Source organism: Orycteropus afer, unplaced genomic scaffold (assembly GCF_000298275.1).
Source record: "Orycteropus afer afer isolate SDZICR_OR568_19922 unplaced genomic scaffold, OryAfe1.0 scaffold00177, whole genome shotgun sequence".
NCBI classification, from domain to species: domain Eukaryota; kingdom Metazoa; phylum Chordata; class Mammalia; order Tubulidentata; family Orycteropodidae; genus Orycteropus; species Orycteropus afer.
In genome coordinates this window covers 4,003,005-4,025,567 of record NW_006921764.1, presented here as the reverse complement: position 1 = coordinate 4,025,567, position 22,563 = coordinate 4,003,005, and the positions used below count along the sequence as shown (strand labels likewise).

Here is a 22,563-nt window from a genome sequence, read left to right as displayed (position 1 = left end):
ATATGGCTTAAACATTTTAAACATAAATCAGTTAGTAAAGAACATGGCTATGGTAGACAGAGTAATCCCCCAAAGACGCCCACATCCTCAGTTCAGCATTTGTGCATATTTTACCTTCTGTGGGAAAGGACTTCACAGACATGATTGAGTTAAGGATTTTGAGATCGGGAGATTACAATTGTTTACAACTTTGTGCTAGGCACTGTGAATGACACAAAAGTATGATATATATTTCCACCATGAAAAGCCTTATAATTTAGTTCAAGTAGTTGTATTGGCTGCTATATATTAGCTGCATAATCTTGGTCAATTAACTCACCTTCTTTTTCTTCTTCTAGAAAATGGGGAGGCTAGTCCTCCCCCATCTGATAATTTTACTATCTGATTATTACCATCTGATAATTTTAGTAGGATTTGCAGGTTACAAAAGAGTATGTATTATACAAACTTAAATCGTATAATAAGTGCACTTAAATTTCTGTGATATTTATTTGTATGTACTTAGAAAGTCCAGATGTATATATACTACATTGTTAAGAATGTGGAAATTATTAAACAATATCATATGAAAGTGAGATATCATTGCTGATGTCAGATGGATCTTAACTGAAAGCAAAGAATGCCAGAAAGATGTTTACCTGTGTTTTATTGACTATGTGGATCATAACAAATTATGGATAACATTGAGAAGAATGAGAATTCCAGAACCCTTAATTGTGCTCCTGAGGAACCTGTCCATAGACCAGGAGGCTGTCTTTCGAATAGAACAGATGCTGCATGGTTTAAAATCAGGAAAGATGTATGTCAGGGTTATATCCTTTCACCATACTTATTCAATCTGTATGCTGAGCAAATGATGGCAGAAATTGGAGTATGTGAAGAAGAACATGACCTCAGTATTGGAGGAAGACTCATTAATAACTTGCAATATGTAGGTGACACACCTTTCTTACTGAAAGGGAAGAAAACTTGAAGCACTTCTGATGAAGATCAAGGACTATAGCCTTCAGTATGGATTCACCTCAAGAGAAAGAAAACAAAAATCTTCACAATTGGAGCAATAAGCAACATCATGATAAGTGGAGAAAAGATTGAAGTTGTCAGGGATTTCATATTACTTGGATCCATAATCAACACTTATGGAAGCAGCAGTCAAGAAATCAGAAATCATTTTGCACTAGGCAAATCTGCTGCCAAAGACATCTTTAAAGTGTTTAAGGAGTAAAGCTGTCACTTTGAAGACTAAGGTGTACCTCACCCAAGCCATGGTATTTTCAATCCATGCCTCATATCCATGTGTAAGCTGGACAAGGAATAAGGAAGACCTAAGAAGAGTTAATGCCTTTGAGTTGTGGTATTGGCGAAGAATAGTAAAAAATACCATGGAGCTCTGGTAGCGTAGTGCCTAAGGCACTTGACTGCTAACTAGAAGGCTGGCAGTTCAAACCCACCAGCCACTCCTTGGAAGGAAGGTTGGGCAATCTACTTCTGTAGTGATACTGCCTCGGAAACCCAAGGAGGGGTCGCTATGAGTCAGGTCTGACTCAACGGCACACAACAACAACAGCAGCCAGAAGAACAAACTAGCTGTCCTGAAAAAAGTGTAGTGTGAATGCCCCTTGGGAGTGAGAATGGCCAGCTGTTGTCTCACCTACTTTGGTCATGTTGTCAGAAGGGACCATTCCCTGGAGAAGCAATGCATGATAAGGTAGAGAGTCAGCGAACAAGGGGAAGACCTTCAACAAGATGGATTGATACAGCAGCTGCAACAACAAGCTCAAGCAGGAATTGTGAGTGTGGTGTAGGTCCAGGCAGTGTTTCGTTCTGCTGACGGTAAGCACCTAATAACAACAACAAAAAGGCACAAGGTTCCTGGGGGATTTTAACTCCTACTTTATACACTTATTGTTTGAATTATTTGCTAGCAGATCTAATTTTTCTAATAAAGATTTTATATTTTGTGCAAAAATAAATGCCATGAGTTGTAGAATATTATGATGGTTCATTATGAAACCATAAGATTCCGGGAATAATTTCAAAATCACCCATGAGTTCATTCATTGTCCCGTTCATCTTCACTCATTGATTCATTTTTCATCCTAATCTGTACATTTTTTTAGGCACTTTTGAAGCACTGTCTTTAATCAAGGAGCTCTGGTGGCATCGTGTCTAAGGTATTTGACTGCTAAACAGAAGGCTGGTGGTTCAAACTCACCAGCCAGTCCTTGGAAAGAAGGTTGGGCAATCTACTTCCGTAGTGATACTGCCTCAGAAAACCAAGGAGGGATCGCTATGAGTTGGATCTGACTCAACGGCAGTGAGTTTGGTTTTTGTTTGTTTGGTCTTTAATCAAAGAGCCCTGATGGCACAGTGGTTAAGGGACTCAGCTACTAACCCAGAGGTCAGCGGTTTGAACCTACCAATCACTCTGCAGGAGAAAGATGGGGCAGGCTGCTTCTGTAAAGAATTACAGCCTTGGAAATCCTGTGGAGCAGTCACTCTGTCCTATAGGATGGCTATGAATTGGAATCAACTGATTGCAGTGAGGTTTTTTGGGGGGTTAAGGGGCAGAGAGGTTTGCCTTTAATCATTTAAATTGATCTTTTTGGAAAGTTAGAGAAGGGCAGCTGGAAGACATTGTGGAATGAGTTGTTTGTGTGGCTGTTATTTTTACGAAGGCTATCTGTTATTATTTCAAGGAGGCCTAGTGGTGCAGTTGTTAAATGCTAGATTGCTAACTGAAAGGTGGATGGTTTGAATCCCACAGCTGTTCTGCAGGAGAAAGACGTGGCAGTCTGCTTCTGTAAAGATTTACAGCCTTGGACCCTATGAGGCAGTTCTATAGGGCAAATGGATTTGGTTTTTTGGGTATTATTATTTCAAGGAGCCCTGGTAGCACAGTGATTAAGTGCTTGGCTGCTAGCTGAAAGGACATCTGTGGGAGAAAGACGTGGCAGTCTGCTTCCATAAAGATTTACGATGTGAGTCAGAATCGACTGGACGGCAGCAGGTTACTGTTTCTCACTGTCATTTTAAGCCAAATGTCCCTAATGATTACTGAGAAGGAAGAAATATTTTTTCATGCTTATTGGACATTTATATTTCTTACGTGAATTGCCTCCTCACTTAACATTTTTTGTTTTTAAGTGTATTTTAATAGATTCTGGATACCAAGCCCTTGTTTGTTAAAAATGTTCAAAACTCTTTTTTTGGTTTCCCTTTACGTTTGTTTCTTGTGCAAAAGTTTTTAATTTTTATTAAGCTCAATCTGTCCATATATTTATTTAAAACTTTTAGATTTTTTGCGTTGCTTAGGCTGACCTTGACCAACCCCAAACTAGTAAAATCATTCTACTGTATTTCCTTTATATATAGATATTTTTTTTCTTTTTAGCTCTATAATTTTACCTTTTTTTTTGTACTACCAGTATTGATAGTCAGTTATCCCTGTACTATTTATTGAGTAATGTAGCTTTTCTCTATTGATTTTGAATGTTCCATTTGAACTCTTGATCGGAATAATGTCAAACTTAGAGATAATTAGGAGATAATTGACATTTTTACAATATTGAATCTTCTTACTTAAAAATGTGGTATAAACGTTTACTTATTCAAGTCTACTTTTATGTTAAGTAATTGTATAGTTTTTAAAAACACATTCGTATCTATTTATTGTTAAGTATCTTCCTAGTTGTTTCACAGTATTTTTTTTTTTTTCTATTATGAATAGATATTCCTGTTTCATTTTCCAGTGGCTATTACTGGTAGATAAAGAAAGCTCTTGACTTCCATATTTTTCTCCTGTGCCCTGTCATCTTAAAGAATTACACTATGATTTATGAAAAAATTGTAGTAGATTTCCAGTTAGGCTATTATATCTGCAGATAATGGTAACTATGTCTGACTTTCCACCACTTATAAGCATTAATTTTCTTCTCTTACTGAATTGGTTGGATCCACCATTGCACTGTTGAATATTGACAGTGTGGATTCAGCATACATGGGTAAATCATGTCTTCAATATTACTTCTATATTCTCTTATGTTTTTGTACTTTTCTCTGGGGTTTTGGTTTTGGGATAAAGTTTCTAGAGTCTCAAAGTTTATTCCGTGTGCATGATATATTTAGTTTCTGTGATAAAAAAGCCCTTTAACATCATTACTAACATATCACTTAACAAATTTAATTTTCTGGTGGTATAACTGACCATTTCTAAATTAAAGTAGAAATTCTTAGTTATCTATAAATCCTTAATACCTATCACAGTATCTACTTTGTAGCAAGCATTCAATAGTTGTTGAGTGAATTAATGAATTAAAGGGCTCATCTTGAAGATCAATAAGTACACACAGTAGCAAAAATTAAAATATCTCAGAAAAGTTTCATGATGAAAGGCAAGAGTTTCTTCAGCCTCTGTGTCACCCCAGAATGAATTGCAAGCTTACCACATATCTCAATATGCACATACCCCTATTCTTTTTTCATCAATTTTAGATGGTATGTTTTATTTACCAAAGGGCAAAGATTTAGCTTACTTACATTGTTCCTTTTCTGCTTCCTCTCCTCCTTCAAATGGTTATTTTTATTGTATATTTTAGTTTTTCTACACTTAGCTTAGCTTGGGACTTTGAAACACATTATAGCCTAGTAACTTTAAATAATATGCCTTATGTTTATATTTCATGCTTATTCAAGGATAGCTAATATCTCTTGACTTAGATTTTTATAAAATGAGGATATGAGCCCTCGTGCTCTTTCTTTCATCTTTCCTCCTCCTTTTCGGTTCCTGTCTTCTTTCCACTATACTTCTGGTTATAATTGTCAAAGTTATTAATATTTATATTCTATCTTGTGATATTGGCTAAATTTTCATATTTTGTCCGTAAGTTGACACTACAAACTTTTAACCAATGGGTTATGTTTACATTGTTGTTGTTATGTGCCATCAAGTCAGATCTGACCCATAGTGATCACTCCTTGAGTTTCCCAGGCGGTATCACTACGGAAGTAGATTGCCTTACCTTCCTTCCGAGGAGTAGCTGGTGGGTTTGAACTGCCAGCATTATGGTTAGCAGTCAGGTGCCTTAGGCACGTTTAAAAATAGGATACTGATTTTAGATTTTCTTTCTATCAAGACCATAGGCCAGTGGAAGGAGAGTGCATCTAACATTCAAGTCAAACGACTTCTCTTTTTTTGCACTTCATCCATTGTTTATCATACCTTCATGTAGTTTTATTTGGATTATGATATTGGTTAGATTTATCCTATAGGCTCTGTAGCATCTCCTGCTAGATACTTTTGCTGTTTGTTTCCTTTTTTTCTTGAAGCTTAATAGTTGGAATTCCTTAGGCCATGAACCCACCAGCCACTCCTCGGAAGGAAGATTGGGCAATCTACTTCCGAATGGATATCCAAGAATCAGAAACCCAAGGAGGGGTCCGCTGTGAGTTGGATCCGACTCTATGGCAGTGAGTGAGAGTGAGTGGCCATGAAGGTTGAACAATATAGTGTGTGTTCTAGAGAGGCTCTAGAATCCAGAAGCTTCTCAAATTGTAGGTTTTTTCTTTGGAAAGTTCTGTAGGCTGAAATCTATAGGCTAGCACTTGGTTCCACAAGTTTGTTCTAAAAATGTGGGCTGAGACACCAGAGCTAGTGATTACCCAGTGGTTGCCCTCAATGAGAAGATCACATATCGGTACCAGAAAACCTTGACACATATCTTAAGTCTTAAAAATACCATTTTATACAATTTATTAAGCTCTGAAGATTATTAATTTGATAAACATACTCAGATCCTAAATAACTCCTCCCCTTTTCTTCTGTATTATACATTAATTGATTCTTGTTATCATATCCTTATATGGGTATACTGTATTTATTTATACTAAGGAGGAGTATGTTTCCTTGGTGATACTGAAGGTCACCATGTAGAAACATGCCATCATATTTTTACGTGAGGGAGAATGTAACCCTGATTACATTGGTTAAAAATTCCATCATCACTCTCTCTCATCTATGTGATTCATCTTAGAAAGAATGTTGGTATTAATGGAGATACACACTTAAGATACATAAGTATATTAAAGCCTTTGTGATTATTTAGTTTCCTTTGTTCTAATCAACCTACTTTAATATTTTTAAATATTTTTCTGAAGAATCCGTCCTAACAATTTTCTAGTAAGGATTTTCCTGGAATTTTAAATTGCCTTTCTTTTTCTTGTACAGTTTTTCTTCATCATAGCCTCACTAAATTTTTCTATCTGACCATTTATTGAGCCCCTCTCTTTGTTGGGATACCTCCATACTATCCAATGCTCCATACTGTTCTGCTTTCCTCTCTACCCGTCACTAACTTTCTGGGCTTGCTACATAGGAGCAAAAACTTTGGATTATTGTTGTCTTGGATTGGATCTTTTGTTTCTGGGTTCCATGCCTTGTTCTTATTTCCTTCTTCACTACACTGGAGTCTATCAAGTAACTTCTCAAGGAAGATTATAGAGGAGGTAAGATTCTGAGTCCTTGAATGATGGAAATTATGTTTATTCCTCTCACATATTGGATTGTCGGTTTGACTGGTTATAGATTTCTAGGTTAAAATTTATTTGCCTTCATGAAATTGGAAGTGTTAAGTAAACCTTTTATCATCTATTGGTGAGAAGTCAGATGCTGGTCTGATTCTTAGTCCAGTGACTGTTGTTGTTGTTATGTGCCATCGAGTTGGCCCCAACTCATAGCGACCCCTCCTTGGGTTTCCGAGGCGGTATCACTATGGAAGTAGATTGCCCAACCTTTCTTCCGAGGAGTGGCTGGTGGGTTTGAACTGCCAGCCTTCTGATTAGCAGTCAAGTGCTGTAGGCACTATGCTACCAGAGCTCTCACTATGACATGCTTTTTTTCTCTCAGAAACTTTTAAGATCTGCTGTTTAAATTTTTGGTGTTCTAAAATGTTATGTCTAGTTGTAGGGTTAAAAGGTATCATGAGCTACATAAATTGTGCCTTTTAAGATCAAGATTGTATCTTTTTTTTAGCTCTGGGAAATCCTTTTCTACTTTTTTTCCTCATATATTTCTTCCTTCTATTTTCTTTTTTCGTTCTTTCTGGAGTGTCTCTTAACTAGATGTTGAAGCTCCCACAGTCATCTTCTATGTCTCTCATTTTTTTCCCATCTTTTTGTTTTTTATTCTATACTTTATCTTCCGATCTTTATTAATGTTTACATTTTAGCAATCACAGTTTGACTTTTTAAGAGATTTTCCTTATTTTCTTTTTCTTAAAGCATCCTGTTCTTTACTTTTTGACGATGCAGATAGCTTCTTGTAAGAGGTGTCACAAGACTATCTTTCACATCTCATTACATGAGCATATTTGCAAGAAGGGCTGCTATTGGAGAAGGCAAAGGCATACATGACATGAATGGTATGTTGGTCAGTTATATTGAAAGGAGAGCAACTATTTAGTTAGGGTGGAGGTGACAAGAAAAAGTCATTGTGCAACCACAGAGTATTTCCTGAAAGAGTAGAACATTGCACGTTGTGAGTTTAGCATCAGAATGTTCACTTTATCAGGTTGAATTTATTAACATGGCGTTTTGGCTCCTTTTTTTCACTCGGTTATACTGAAACTATGGAGCTCTGGTGGTACAGTGCCTAAGGCATTTGACTAATAACCAGAAAGTTGGTGATTCAAACCCACCAGCTGCTCTGTGTAAGGAAGATGGGACAATCTACTTCTGTAAAGATTTACAGCCTCGGAAACATTGTTGGCACAATGTTTAAGCACTCAGCTGGTAACAATTCAAACCAATCAGTGACCCCATGGGAGAAAGATGAGGCAGTCTGCTTCCATAAAGATTTACAGCCTTTGAAACCCTGTGGGCAGTTCTCCTCTGCCCTGTAGAGTCACTGTGAGTCTGAATCGACTTGACAGCAATGAGGTGTTTTTTTTTTTTTTTTTTTTTAAAATCTATACATAATAGGTACACAACAAATATTTCTTCTTATTCCTTTCAAACCAAACTAATTCCTCAGGGACATACAAAGTCCATATGCAATTAGGAGTTCCCAGGGAAGGAAATAATATTCTTTCTTTTTGTTAATCTTCCCTGAGGAAAATGGTTATAATTGAAAATGATAACTCTCAGGGTTGGACATATTCTAAGAGGACATACTTCTGGACAGCCTTCCCCAGAAGCAGCCTTTTAGACAGGAAATCTGCGGTGATTACCTTGTTTATGATGACACAATTAAGAAGTACAGGTGAGTATTCCGACTCAGGTCTGTTTGCGGCCCCCCTTTCTCATGCATTACGCCTTCTAAGAGAAGGGTATTGTTCATATCTTCATGTTCATATGCTTTCTCAGCAAAAGTGTGGAAATGAATTGACCAGACTATTCTTCCTTTGGAAAGGGAATATCTGATTATGTCAGAATGTTAAGTGTTATATTGGATCCTCATTTGTGTTAGAAGAAGAATTAATGAACACTCCCAGTTATCTTAGTGTCTCTAGCAAGTTCTGTTGGGGCTTATTCTGAATTTGATCTTATCAGCAGTTAGGAATGGATTCTCAATTTACATTTAGAAATACATTTCATCTGTCTTATTTTCTCTTAGCTATTTTAATTATGTAGGTTATTCTTTCCTACCTTGCCCTGCCTGATATTTGATTTTGTAGCTGTTGAACATCTGCCAGTTTCATTTTTAAATGTGGTTCAGTTTCGTATACTGCAGAAGGGTGCCTAGGATTTTTAAAACATGGTAATAATAGAATAAAACTGGGGGTCAAGTAGACCTAAGTTTTAATCCTGTGTTTACCTCTTACTGGCTGTGTGGCTTTTGTCAATCATGTAACCTCACTGATATTTTTTCATCATCAGTAAAAGAAGGAACTTGCACTAAGTTGAGAACAATGCCAGGCCCACAGTAGAATCTCAATAAATGGTATCCATTATTACTATTATTTTTTGTTCCTTTGTAAAAGTATATGCTACTAGTATACCTTTTAAGAAGTCATCTAGTCTCTGTTTTGCTACTCCCAGGAATGAAGGCATATTCTGTTAAGTCCCAGCTTTACCAAATACATGGTGTGTGACCACAGACAAGTTTCTACTTAACTCATTTTGAGTCTTAATTTCATAAGTTGTAAAATAAAGATAATAATAGTATTTACATCCTAGGGGTTAGTGATGATTACATGACATACATTGCTTATATTGTTGTTGTGTGTCATCAAGTCTGTTCTGACTCATAGTGACCTTATAGGACAGAGGAGAATTGCCACATGGGGTTTCCGAGGCTGTACTCTTCACAGAAGCAGACTGCCTCATCTTTCTCTCATGGAACTGCTGGTGGATTTGAACCATGGACATTTGGGTTATAGCTGAGTGTTTTGTCCACTGTGCCAGCAACCCTCCTTATACTTATATTGTGTTTATAATAATGTCTAACACTAAGTAAACACTCAATAAGTGTTAACTAGTAGTAGAAGTAGTGACAGTTGAATACCTCTTAATAATATTATCAATTGAGTCTGCTGTTGCATTTTGTCCACAGCAAAAGTTCTGTTTCTTCCGTATGTATGATGATTAATTGTAGTAAAGAATGCTATGTAACGTGGATTGATTTTTTTAACCTGCCTTAATGAGACTGCTATTTTTCAGCCAGCAACCTATACTTGCTACCTACAAGCCACCACCCTTGTAAGCTCTTAATCAGTGTTTGTTGAATGAATGGTCTATGGCAGAGGTCTGCAGACTGTCTCTTTGAAGGGCCAGGTAGTAAATATTTTAGGCTTTGAGGACCATCGAGTCTCTGCCACAACTGCTCAGCCCTGCTGTTGCAGCACAAATGCAGCCTTGACAGTATGAAAATTAACAGGCATGGGCGTGTGGCAATGAACTTTACTTATAAGAACAGGTGGTAGGTAGGCTGGAGTTTTGCTGTAGATGACTGACCTCACATCTATGGAGTAAATAAATCAGAACTCTAATACTGATAATGAAATTTACATCAGTATGAGTCTATTTGGAATTATTTTCATGTAAGAAAATGTTTTATCCTGTACAGAAAATTGGAAACTTACAGAAAAGGTGAAAATGCAGTGGACCAAAACAGGGGGAAAAAAAGTATACTTGACCGTTGTAATAAGAGTCCAAACTGTCAGTTTCTGAACTTTTAAGCTGAAAGCACAATTTCACAGAGATCTTTTTAGATGTTCCATTTAAACATATTTTTCAGTAGCTAAAACCGTATTAGGATTGGTGTGGAAGTACTCTGAACTTTCAGAAAATAATTTCTAAATGAGATGTATATCCTTCCCCCAAATGTTAATGGCAATGAGTTGGTGCTAAACTATTAATTCTATAGGTTTTAAGGTCTGATTCAAATGCTACTTCCTTACTTCTTAGTGCTTTATTTAATCCTTCCCCCCGAAAAAATACTTTCCTTTCTGTTAACATTAAGAGTACTTATTTTTTGACATCTGTGGCTTTATCCTTGTATATTATAGTTATTTACATACATGTTTTATCTATTATTTTAGATTGTAAGCTGCTTGAGGACAGTGTCTGTGGCCAACCAAAACACATACAGCTTTTGTGCTTTGTAAGCAGTAGATAGATTCTCGGGCTATGTCTGCTGAATTCTGAACTTTTTCTTCATTGTCATTGTAGGGAGATAACCTGGCATTGTTAAAACAACATACTTTTTGGCAATCTGGGTGCTAATTCTGATTCCTTTGCTTACTAGCAGTGTATTCAACCTCTCTGAATCAGCCTCAATTTCCTTACCTACACACTGAGGCTGATTGTTATGCTACATTGTTTTGTGAGGAGTGAACGAGTTGACAAGTGTCAAGTGCCTAACAGAAAGCCTAAATCCAAAACCAGCTGCCACTGAGTCGATTCCAACTCATTGCGACCCTATGGGACCGAGTAGAATTGACCTATAGGGTTTCAAAGGTTATGAATATTTACAGAAGCAGACTGTAGTATCTTTCTCCCATGAACCAGCTGGTGGGTTTGAACCACCAACCTTTCAGTTAACAGCTGAGCTATTTAACCACTATGCCACCAGGGCTTCTAGTGTATAATAAATGTTATTGTTAGTTGCCATTGAGTCAGCTCTGACTCTTGGTGGCTTTATCTGTAACATAACAAATTGACTGATCCTGTACAACCTTCACGATCATTGGTGTGTTTCAGTCCATGGTTGTGACTATTGTATCAACCTATCTCATGGAGGGTTTCCCTTGTTTGTTTACTGACCTTTGTTTTATCAGCCATGATGTTCTTTTCTAGCAACTGGTCTTTCCTGACATTGTGCCCAAAGTAAGTGGATCCAAGTCTTGCCATCTTTACTTCTAAGGACCATTCCTACTGTATTTCTTTTAAGACAGATATGTCAGATATGTTCATTCTCCTAGTAGTACATGGTACAATCAGTACTCAGTATTCTTCACCAGCATCATTGTGATGTGGGTGAATCAACATTAGCCTTTATTTATATCTAAAGGATGTATTTAATGTCTCTTTTCTTTCCTCACTACTCTAAGATCTAAATTATGTTCTAAAAAGGACTAATTAGTAGCCAGCTAATAACATAAGTCAATGTCAACAAAGTGAAAAAGACAGATAACATCTTAGTATTACTACAAACATAGTTTTGATTTCATAGACCTCTGAAAGTGTCTAAGGAACTCTCTGGTCCCCAGGGCCCACACTTTGAAAACTATTGCCAAAAGTAATGCTAAATAAATTTGTACTCAACTAATATTTTATCCATTGTACTTTCTTGGCAACCACTACAGTAGGAAATAAAAGAAAAAGCTACATTTAGTTGGAATACACTCTAGGGAAGCCCTATTTCTTGCTTTGATTCTGTGGCCAAATTCAGACTCCAACATTCTGAACTAAAATTAACTGCAATTATAAGAGAAGTTAAAGGAGTCTTTGTGGTGTAGTGGTTAAGCTCTTAGCTGCTAACCAAAAGGTCAGCTGTTCGAGTCCACCGGCTGCTTAGCAGGAGAAAGATATTGCAGTCTGCTTCCATGAAGATTACAGTCTTGGAACCCTAGGGGGCCATTTTACTCTATCCTATAGGGTTGCTATGAGTCAGAATTGACTTGATGGCAGCTTTTTTTTTTTTTTTTTATAAGGGAAGTTGGAGAAAAAAGAAAGTCATGCTCATTATTCTTTTATATCCTGTTAATGGCAAGAACATTTTTGTACTGAAAAGTAGAAACAATAAAGAGATGGCGATGTCAACACCCTTGTCCTTTTCTTTCTTTCTGGCATGTTATATACCTAGGTGTGAAAATACATTGTGACCCCTTCTTTGGGACCCTGCACACCAGCATGCATTGGCCTTGCCCCTAATCTTGCCTCTTCCCCATCTGCTCCTTGTCATCTACCTGTTTCCAGGATGGCCCTCCACGCACCTACCGTGTATCAGTCAGCTCCTGTAGCCTTACAGATTCATGCATTAGAAAAGGGGGAAAAAACTTCTTCTTGCTGGGTGTGAGGGTGAGGGTGTGGGGGTTGGACATGAAAAGGGTGAGAGACAGTAGTGACAGGGAAATGGTAGGATAAATGGAGAGGGAAAAAAAGAAAATTAAAAGAAAAAATGTAGCCCGCATTTGTAGTCCTAAGCTGCAGGTGGTATATCGATTTTTCAAACATGTAGTGATGATGGGACTACAGGGTGGAAACTTGAGCAATTTGTCATTGTCACTTGAATGTGGAGAAGAAATTATAGAATGTTATACACGTTTGATGTTTCATTTTTTATTACAACAAGCGCACAGATGGCTACCTAAAATATATCAGAGAAAAGTATTATTTTAGGGGCTGATCATTTTATGATAGTTAAGTTTGTAATTTACTCTTAAATTGTTTTCCAGTTCAGCACATATATTTAGCTCAGAAACCAAAGCATATTTGAGTGCTTAGTGTGACCTGTTTCTTTCCAGGTCAGAGCATTCCAAAGACAGCTTCTCAGATACAGGTAGCAAAAAGTAATTGACTTTAATGCCTCAGTTTCTTCATTTATATACAATGAGGATATAAATACCAACTTAGACAGTTGTTGTGTGGGTTATATGAGCCTTGGAAAGGGCTTGGTATATCAGAGTTGTTTAATGATATATATATATTTTTTTATTTCTTTTCCTTTCATTCCATATATAGAACATTATATTAATTGGCACATATGTGCTTCATCAGTTGAGTGATAATTTGTCATAATTATGAGTCTTGAAGTTATGAGTAGCTCCAGTTTCCTTAGAAAACCCATTAAAGAAGGATTCAGGTATATTCAATATTGTTTGAGTGTTGTTTATTATATCCCAATTTTCACATTGGTAATCACAATGATTTATTTAAGTAGTGTATTTACAAGAGGGATAGTTGTTTAACTAGAACACCTATCATCACCTTTTCATGGATAACTTAGTGTTTGCAGTGAACTAAAAGACAATTTTAAGTTTTCAGATGAGAAAACAGAGTCACTATAAGTCAAATACGTTACATTACTATTAATAGTCTTTGATTAGAATGTGTGTTTGATGTGTCATATTGAAAGGGTTTGATTGGTATGTGCTGTTAACTCATTAGGAACTCTGATGGTGTGGTGCATTTGACTGCTAACCAGAAGGCTGGGGTTCAAACCTACCTGCCACTGCTCAGAAGGAAGATTGGGCAATCTACTTCCATAGTGATACTGCCTTGGAAACCTGCAGTGAACTGCTTGATGTGGCCCTTCTAGCCATTGTCCTTCATTCCGTGATGTATTGTGAATCCTATTTTCCATGCCTGTTTGGGGTGGTGTGGTAGTTAAGGTCAGATGTCAACTTGGCTGGGCAGCTGGTCATAGTAGTTCCCCATAATGACTGGCAATTGGCTCGGTGGTGGGATTTGCCTGGAGCTGCTGATTGTTGAAGCCATCCACATGGGTTATTTTTGTTGGTGCAACACAGGTGGAATGTATCTTGAGTCCTGCCTTGCTGGAGGGTATAATTCAAATCACCACCCTTAGCTTCCTTGAGGGTATACTTATGAATCTCCTGGGAAGGTTCACCCTCCTCTTGCTCCAGTTCTGTGTTTTGGCCCATCATCATCTTACCCCTAGATTTGGGACAGCAGCCGCCATCTGATCTGCTGATCGAGGTTCATCAAACCCCGAGAATTGGGAGGATCCTCCAGACCCACTCACAGACCTGGGACTCAGCAGCCGGCCAGCCTCCACCACTACTACATGAGATGATCCCTTCAGTGTCTGTGAGTTCTGTGAGGTGTTACAGCGAAATACAGAGCGCTAAGATGGGGGAGATTACTGGGAGGAGGAGTTAATGTCTGAAATGATGGAGTTGCACAGTAGTTTGGACATTTGGGACATCTTTAGCCTCTGCCTCATGGGGACCAGCCTTGTGCTGATCTTTCTGAGAGAAATTGTTCAAAACCCAAGGAGGGGTCACTATGAGTCAGATCCAACTCTATGGAAGTGAGTTTGTTTTGTTTATTAATTTATTACATTGATATTGAAAGTGTTTGGTTACTGTATTTTTCACGTATATCATGCCCACGTAAATAATGCGTGCACACCCAAGTAGCACTTATAGCATGCATAAGAAACTAACATGTGTGGAGTTTGCGTGATTTGCAAAAAAGCTTACAATGCAGGCAGTATTTGCATAAAAATATGATAGTATGTTGGATGTTACCAATTACAGCATGAGACCACACACAGGTTAGTAAGTTCATAGGAAATAAACACACACACTCACGCACACAACACAGAAATAACACACACACATATGCTCAAAAATGACAATGTAATTTAAAGCTTGCTTTTCAAAGTTATATTTAAGTGAATATTTATTCTTTGATTTAGAAATTTTAAGAAGAGATTAAATGAATGTGGTTAAATACTAGTAGAGAATTTGAAAGATGTGAACTTTTTGGTTAGATGAATCATGTTAGGATTAGCATTAGCATTAGCCTTTAAAGTTGAAATAGAAGTATAATTTAGAAATGTAATTATTTGTCCACTATTTTCATGTAATTATAAAATATATTTTAAAGATAGTTAAGAAGTACCCAACAGGAACTAGGAATTCCTGGGTTGCACAAATGATGAAGCACTCCGCTACTAACTGAAGGTCAGTGGTTCAGTCCACCTAGAGGCACATGGATGAAAGGTCTGGCAGTCTACTTCCAAAAGATCACAGCCACTGAAAGCTCTAAGGAGCACAGTTCTACTCTGTGAGACATGGGATCCGAGTTGGAATTGACACGATGCACCTGGTGTATTTGGTTTTTCTTTTTTTAAGCAGGGTCTAGGGATAAATTTGAGCATAAGAGATTATGAATGAAATTATGAAAGAGTTACCACTTTTTAAAAGGATTTCATATTGTAGTACATCTCCAGGACACACATATATATAAGAAATAAATTGTAAAACATAACTTTGTGCTTAGGGAAGGCTAAGATTTTATGAAGTATGTTGTGAGGAAGTGGATGATCTAGATTTTTACAAGTGCAGAGACTGTAATGTATTTAATATTATAACCACATTGTGTCTGTGTCCATGAAATAATAGATATTCAATTATTTTCAATTTTCTTAAACTCAGTTTAAATCAGAGATCAGGAGGGTCTGGGAATCTTCACACTTAAGCTGTCTGTCTGACTCAAAGGCGGCAAATAAATGCCTTCCGTATTGATGGCTCCTGTTTTCTTATCCATTCTGCCATTCTCTTCCTCTTGACTGGTGCATTTAGTCTGTTCACATTCAGTGTAATTAACGATAGGTCTGAGTTTATTGCTGGCATTCTTTTGTGTATTCTATTGTGGTATTAATGGTTTCTTTGTTCTGAATATTTTTCTGTGCTGAGTTAATTTTGTTATCATATTTTCTTCAACGTTGAGTTTGTGTTTACTAAGTCCTTACGATTTTCTTCTTTCTTATTTTGGTTAGAATGCTTATTAATTTTCTTTGTGGTTACCCTGTAATTAATTTTCATCTTATTAAGTTTTGAAACAGTCTGCTGTATATTGATATTGTCCTGACTTCTTCTCCATTTGGAAGTTCTGTAATTATACCATTTATGCTCTCTTTTTGCTTTGTAGTTAACTGCCATTTACAGACTGATACCACTGGTTCTCTACTTTCATTCTTGTAAGCTCATTTTAATTTTGAGAATTCTTTTTCTGGGTTGGTTTCTGGGTGATGTCATCTTAGGTTGTTGTCTTCCATTGCTGGTTTTCTGTCTGAAGGATTCCCTTTAGCGTGTCTTGTGGGATTGGTCTAGTTTTTTACATATTCCTTTAATTGCTGTTTATGTGCAAATGTCCTAATATTTGAGGGACAATTTTGCTGGATATATAATTCTTGGGTGCCATTTTTTTTTTTCAAAGTTTTATATATGACATTTCATTGTCTTCTTGCCTGCATGGTTTCTGCCGAGAAATAGGAGCTTAGCCTTACTGGTTGCCGTTTGCAGGTAACAATTAGTTTTTCCTGAGATGCTATCAAGATTCTTTCTCTACCTTTGGTTTTGGAAAGTTTGATCATGATGTGTCTTGGTGACTTTCTTTTGGGATCTATCATGTCTGAGGTTCATTGAGCTTCCTGCATGGATATCTTTTCATCTTTCATGATATTAGGAAAGTTTTCTCCTTGCAAGTCTTCAACAATATTTTTTTTTTTCCTTCTCCTGTTATGGAATTCCAATCACATGTATATTATTTCTCTTGATATTGTCCCAAATGATGAAAACTTAAATCCTTAAGTTTTCTTCATTTTTTTCTGGTTTTTCCTCATATAAGCTGGTGTCAAGGGATTTGTCTTCTAGCTGATTGAGTTACACTCTTTTGTCCTTCCAGTGTGTTATCTATCTCCATAATTTTAGTGTCAATGTTCTGGATTTCTAATTGCTATTTTTTATGATTTCTAATTAATTGTCTGTTTATTTTGTCATTTTTTTTCTCTTGTATTGTTTTACTTCTAGGGTATTATTTGTGTTTTCCTTGCTTTTGTTTATGTTTTCCTTGAGCTCTTGGAAAGTCCTATATGTAATGTCTTTTGAATTTCTTATCAGTTAGTTCTGTGACCTCTTCTTCCTCGGGGAGGTTGCCTACTTCTTTATTTTGGTCACTGCTTTGGCCGTCTTGTCCTGTTTTTTTGTTTGACTTGAAGTTGACTGTTGTCTCTAAGACATTTTGGGGTTGTTATTTTTATTTGTTGGTTATATGTTTATTTGTTGGTTTGTTTCACCCTGAATTTTTGTTTTGCTTTGTTTTAATATATCTGGGTGGGTGGGGCAGGCATCCTTCTTTGGTTGCTAGTTTGACAGCACAGGGGTGCTCCCCACCTGACTCTGGGTACATGGACAAATGGTGGAGATGTGAGCACAGGTCTGTGTTTGTTGGTTATGCAGAGGAGATGCAGGTGGGATGAGCAGGTGTTGTTCACTGTCTGTTGTTGCAGTGGTGCAGGAGGTGGGGGTGGTATTCACCAGACTGGTGAGGTGGTAGGTGGTAAGTGTGTTAGGAATGGCTGACTACTAGAACTAATGTCTGTCTCCTGTTAAATGGAGCAGGGATAAAAAGAGAAGAAAAAAAATAAAATTTACAAAAAAGAAGGGGAGGTAGCTAAGAAGGAAAATGAGTAAAGATAAAGATAAGGTAGAGGGAAAAATAGACAAATAAAGAGGAAGAGTAGATAGAAGAAAGAGAAAAAAGAACAAAGGAAAAAAAAGGGAGGGGCTTGTGGGAGCTACGGTCAGCAAGCAGCACTGCTAGCAGGGGTCTGAGACGTGACCCGTGTGCCCTCATAGAGGGGAGGCTGGGGTGCACACGTGCAGAAGTGATGTGCTCTTGTCAATGATGCAGGTTTAGGGAAAATGAACTTTTGGAAGAATGAGCCACAGGCACTGACTCTGTCTGCTTGAGGCATGGTGCTATAGCGTCTGGGCTACTGGTGGGAGGAGATGGTCTGAGGAACCTGGCAGGGTTGCTGAGGACTGGTCAGTTCTGCCATCTCTGTAGGCTTAAAATGAGCCCACCTAGAGGCAGAAAGGAGGATTTCACTGCCATCAAGAAGAGCCAGGAAGAGAGAGTGTCCATGGGTTGGCCATGGGCTGTCTCCAGCCACCGGTTTGGTGAGGACAGGAAGAGGGGTCTCCCCTTGTCACCAGGAAGGTGTGGCTAAGAAAGTAGTGAAGCCTCTAGTCCCAATTCATGGGCATGGGCCCAGTGTGCTTCTAGGCACACACAGAGGGTTATCCAGCTCCCGCTGAGACCTAAAATAAAGTTAAGGGCCACCAGAGTTCAGCATCACCAATCGCCACTCCATAGGCCTTCCCTGTCACATGGGCCTTTAACCCAAGAGTCTAGTGATCACTACTCATGAGTTGTTACAGCCCTCTTCACTGGCTTCCTCCTTGTTCTGTGGTTCACCTGTGCTGCTGGAACTCTTGCCTGTTTCCCTGCACTTTGCTCTTGCAGATCCAGCATATATTCTGCCCACCTTGGTTCCCTCCAGATCTGCCCATGCTCTGTCTCTGTCCCAGGGTGGATTCCCTGAAGCTGGTTTCTCTTTGTATATATATGATGACTTTTGTGTCTCAAAATGGCCATCCTTTGCCATGTCCCGGCTTCTTCTTTCTCACCAGACCCTCCTCACTCTGTCTTCCTTTCCAATAAGTACTCAGTCCAATTCTTCATCCTGTCTTTTAATGCTCCGGGTTCGGGGATCATTATCTGTATCTGTTTCAGTTGTTTTTTCTGGGTCTCTGTTGTAGAGGGGTTGGGCAGAGTGTGTCACTAGGACACCATCTTTTCTCCCTCCTGGTTTCTTTTTCTGGTTGTGTTTCTTAATGGCATATCGATGTAGGAGAAAACAGAACATAAGACAGTCAAGACAACAGTTTAACAGACCTTACAGAAAGAATATAGATATCTTTTAATTCATGGTCATAAATGCCCTAACTTTAGCTCTTCCTCTGGGAGCCATTGCTGTGGCACAGTGGTTAAGTGCTTGGCTGAAAGACTCAAACTCACCAGCTGCTTCTTGGGAGAAAGATGTGGCAGTCTGCTCCTGTAAATATTTACTTCCTTGGAAACCAAACCCTATGGAACAGTTCTACTCTGCCCTATAGGGTCTCTATGGGTCAGAATTAACTCAACTTTAATGTTTTTTCTATTCTTTTTGTTTTTTGTCTGGGTAAGAAGTTCCTGAGGTATGGCAGGCCAGAGTATAGAACCAAGTCTATGCCCCCTATAAAATTTTCTAGACTAATCCTATTAAGCCTCAGCGGTCACTGGAAGCCATTTCTCTCAGGTCAGCTACTATCATCACCCAAAGTCTTATCCGTTTACTATTCTCTGCAAAAAGGACATGGGGGTGGCATCCTCTGACATCCTCTAATTTCACAAAGAAGAGAGAGAAGGATCAATAGTAACAACCCAAAGTTTATTCCTATGAGGTCAGACATCTGCCACCCTCTAACCTTTTTACCAATTCTGTCACCAACTGTTCCTTCCATGGTACTCACTACTCTGCTAGATTCAATAATTCATTTCACTGGCCACACAGAATTCACAGATGGTACTCACAATGGGGTTTATTAGGGAGGCAACAGGTTACAATTCAAGATAAGAAACAAGTCAGGCCACAGTTCTTCAAATAGGACAGCTGCAGTCATGCTTCTCTCTGGACTTGGCCTTGGCCTTGGCCTCTGCCCTACTCAGGCCATTGTTACAAAGCTCTTTTAGCTTTACTGATAGGTGACAAAAAGGCGTCCCACTGCACCAACAAGCCTCCAGCCCAAAGGCACTACTCAGCTTTCTCATTCCATGGGCCTGCCCCTCTGTCTAGTGCCAGTCTCTTGAATCTGCTGCTTCTGTGGCTGCCATCTCTCTTCCATCTCTGCAGAGGAGGTCCAGGGATCTCAGGTCCAAGGACACTCACTCTCTACTCCTGGCTCTTCTTCATGGCAATGAGATCCTCCTTTCTGCCTCTAGGTGGGCTCATTTTAAGCCTACAGAGATGGCAAAACTGACCAGTCCTCCCATGAGATTTCCATAAACCTTATTTGCCCAGTCCCACTCTCACAGGGGGCCATGTATATTATTTATTTACATTATTAGCAAGTTATCCAATCCCCTTGGTGGGCCACCAAGCACTTTATATTTGTGTAGTTCCACACAAAGACCATAGCTAGAAGAGCCATACTAAGTAATTCACATGCTGCATCTGCACATCTCTTGAACTGACTCCATCCCTCGTAGTCCCTACTATTTATAGTGAGCAAAACTCCTATATCTTTACTCTCTCCTGGTAATGTTTCCACTTCATGGCTTTCCCCAGAGGGACTTATAGTTAACTTATTTATGACATTTTCCCCACCAAAACTGGTAAGACTGGAAACCAGCTCTGCTAGTTTTTAAAGTGAATCTCAACACCAAAATTTGTACCATGGATAGCTATTATTCTTATCACCTGCTTTCTGCAATCGTCATTCCTTCAGCATATGTTTATTGGTCTCTTCTATGTGTCAGATACAGGAGAATACATTGGTGAACAATTTGCATTCCAGTAGTGAAGATAAGGTTCCAGGGTTGTGCTCTTGACTACTAACCCAAGGGAGCTCTGGTGGCATAATGGGAGCTGAATGCTACTAACCAAAAGGTCGGTGGTTCAAACCCACCAGCTGCTCTGTAAGAGAAAGATGAAACAATCTGCTTCTGTAAAGATTTGCAGTCTTGGAAACCCTATGGGGCAGTTTTACTTTGTCCTAAAGGGTCTCTATGAGTCAGAATCAACTCACTGGCAGTAAGTTTTTGGGTTTACTAACCTAAAGTTTGTCAGTTTGAATCCCCCCAACTGTGCCTCACCAGATAGTCCTGGTGATCTCTTTCCATAAAGATTATAGCCAAGAAAATGCTCTGAAGCTCAGTGCTATTTTATAACACAACAGGTTTTTTTTTTTTTTTTTTTTCTGTATGTGTGTGGGAAAGATAAACAATGGCAGGTAAACAAATAACAAGTTTTGATAGTGATAAATACTGTCCAAACCAAAACCAAACTCGCTGCCATTCAGTCTAGCAACCCCCATTGGGTTTCCAAGGCTGTAAATCTTTATAGAAGCAGACTGCCTAATCTTTCTTCCATGGAGTGGCTGGTGGGTTCAAACTACTGACCTTCTGGTTACCAGAGTTCCTTGATAAATGCTATAGACAAAAAAAATATTAAAGGCGATGATAAAGAGTAATGGGGACAAAAAATCAATGGCTAATCACACTGAGTAGTCCCGGAAGGTCTCTTTGAAAGGGTGACATTTGAGTTGAGGCCTAATGACAGGAGAGAGCCAGCCATGTGAAAATCTCTGTGCTAAGCAAACACAAATGCTGCCTTGAAGTGAGATAGGGGAAGTGTTAGAAGTTGATGTCAAAGAGGTAGTTAAGGGCCAAATTTTATTGAGCTTGTAATTCTGAGGAGCTTTGGTGGCACTGTGGTTAAAGCATTGGACTGCTAACCAAAAAGATTGGTGGTTCTAACCCACCAGTTGCTCTGCAGGAGAAAGATATGGGAGTCTGCTTCTGTAAAGATGTATAGCCTCGGAAACCCTATGGAGCTGTTCTACTGTGTCCTGTTGGGTCACCATGAGTCAGAATTGACTCAATGGCAGTGGGGATTTTTTTAATGAGTATCGATCCGAATAAAGAGTTCATATTTTATTCTAGTTGACATAAAGTCATTGAAAATTTTAAGCAAGTGTTATTATGATTTATTTTATATTAAAAATCACTATTTATTTTTATAGCCCATACTATTGTTATTTAATTACATAACATCACATTTAGGAGCTCTGGTGATGCAATGGTTAAGCGTTTGTCTGCTAATTGAAAGGTTAGTGGTTCAAACTCATGGTTCTGTGTGAGAAAGACCTAATAGTCTGCTCCCATAAATATTACAATCTAAGAAACCCTGTGGGACAGTTTGACTCTGTCATACAGGGTCACTGTGAGTGGAAATTGACTCAACAACACCTGCCAACAACAGGAACACATCACATTACATTATATTAGTATATATCTATGTTCAGATGCATTTATGAAGACAAACTACCCAACCTGAATGCTAAATTATCAGTAAGTTTGTTGGCTGTAGGGTTAGATTCAGGGAACTCTCAGTGCTTTGGAAGAAAGATAGTTTGTTACCTGGCTTATAGTATTTAAAGTAAATGTTCAGTTTATTTTCTTTTTATATATTAAAATTAGGAGCTCTGGTGGTGTTGTGCCTAAGGCATTTGACTGCTAACCAGGAAACTGGCGGTTCTAACCCACCAGCCACTCCTCAGAAGGAAGGTTGGGCAATCTCCTTCTGTAGAGATACCACCTCAGAAACCCCAGGAGGGGTCACTATGGGTCAAAATTGACCTGACAGCAGTGAGTTTGGTTTTATCCTCATTTACAAAATGGAAAAATGAAGAAATGTATAAAGAAGAAAAAAATTAGCCAAATGAAATAATTAAAATATTTTGATGAATTTCTTCTGGATTTTTT

The 22,563-nt window shown here is 38.3% G+C and overlaps 1 protein-coding gene across 1 annotated transcript in view; it reads left to right on the top strand.

Annotated features, from left to right (window-relative positions):
* ANKS1B (ankyrin repeat and sterile alpha motif domain containing 1B) overlaps positions 1-22,563 on the top strand; it is a 1,816,017-nt gene that overhangs the window by 524,517 nt on the left and 1,268,937 nt on the right. The window lies entirely within an intron of this gene.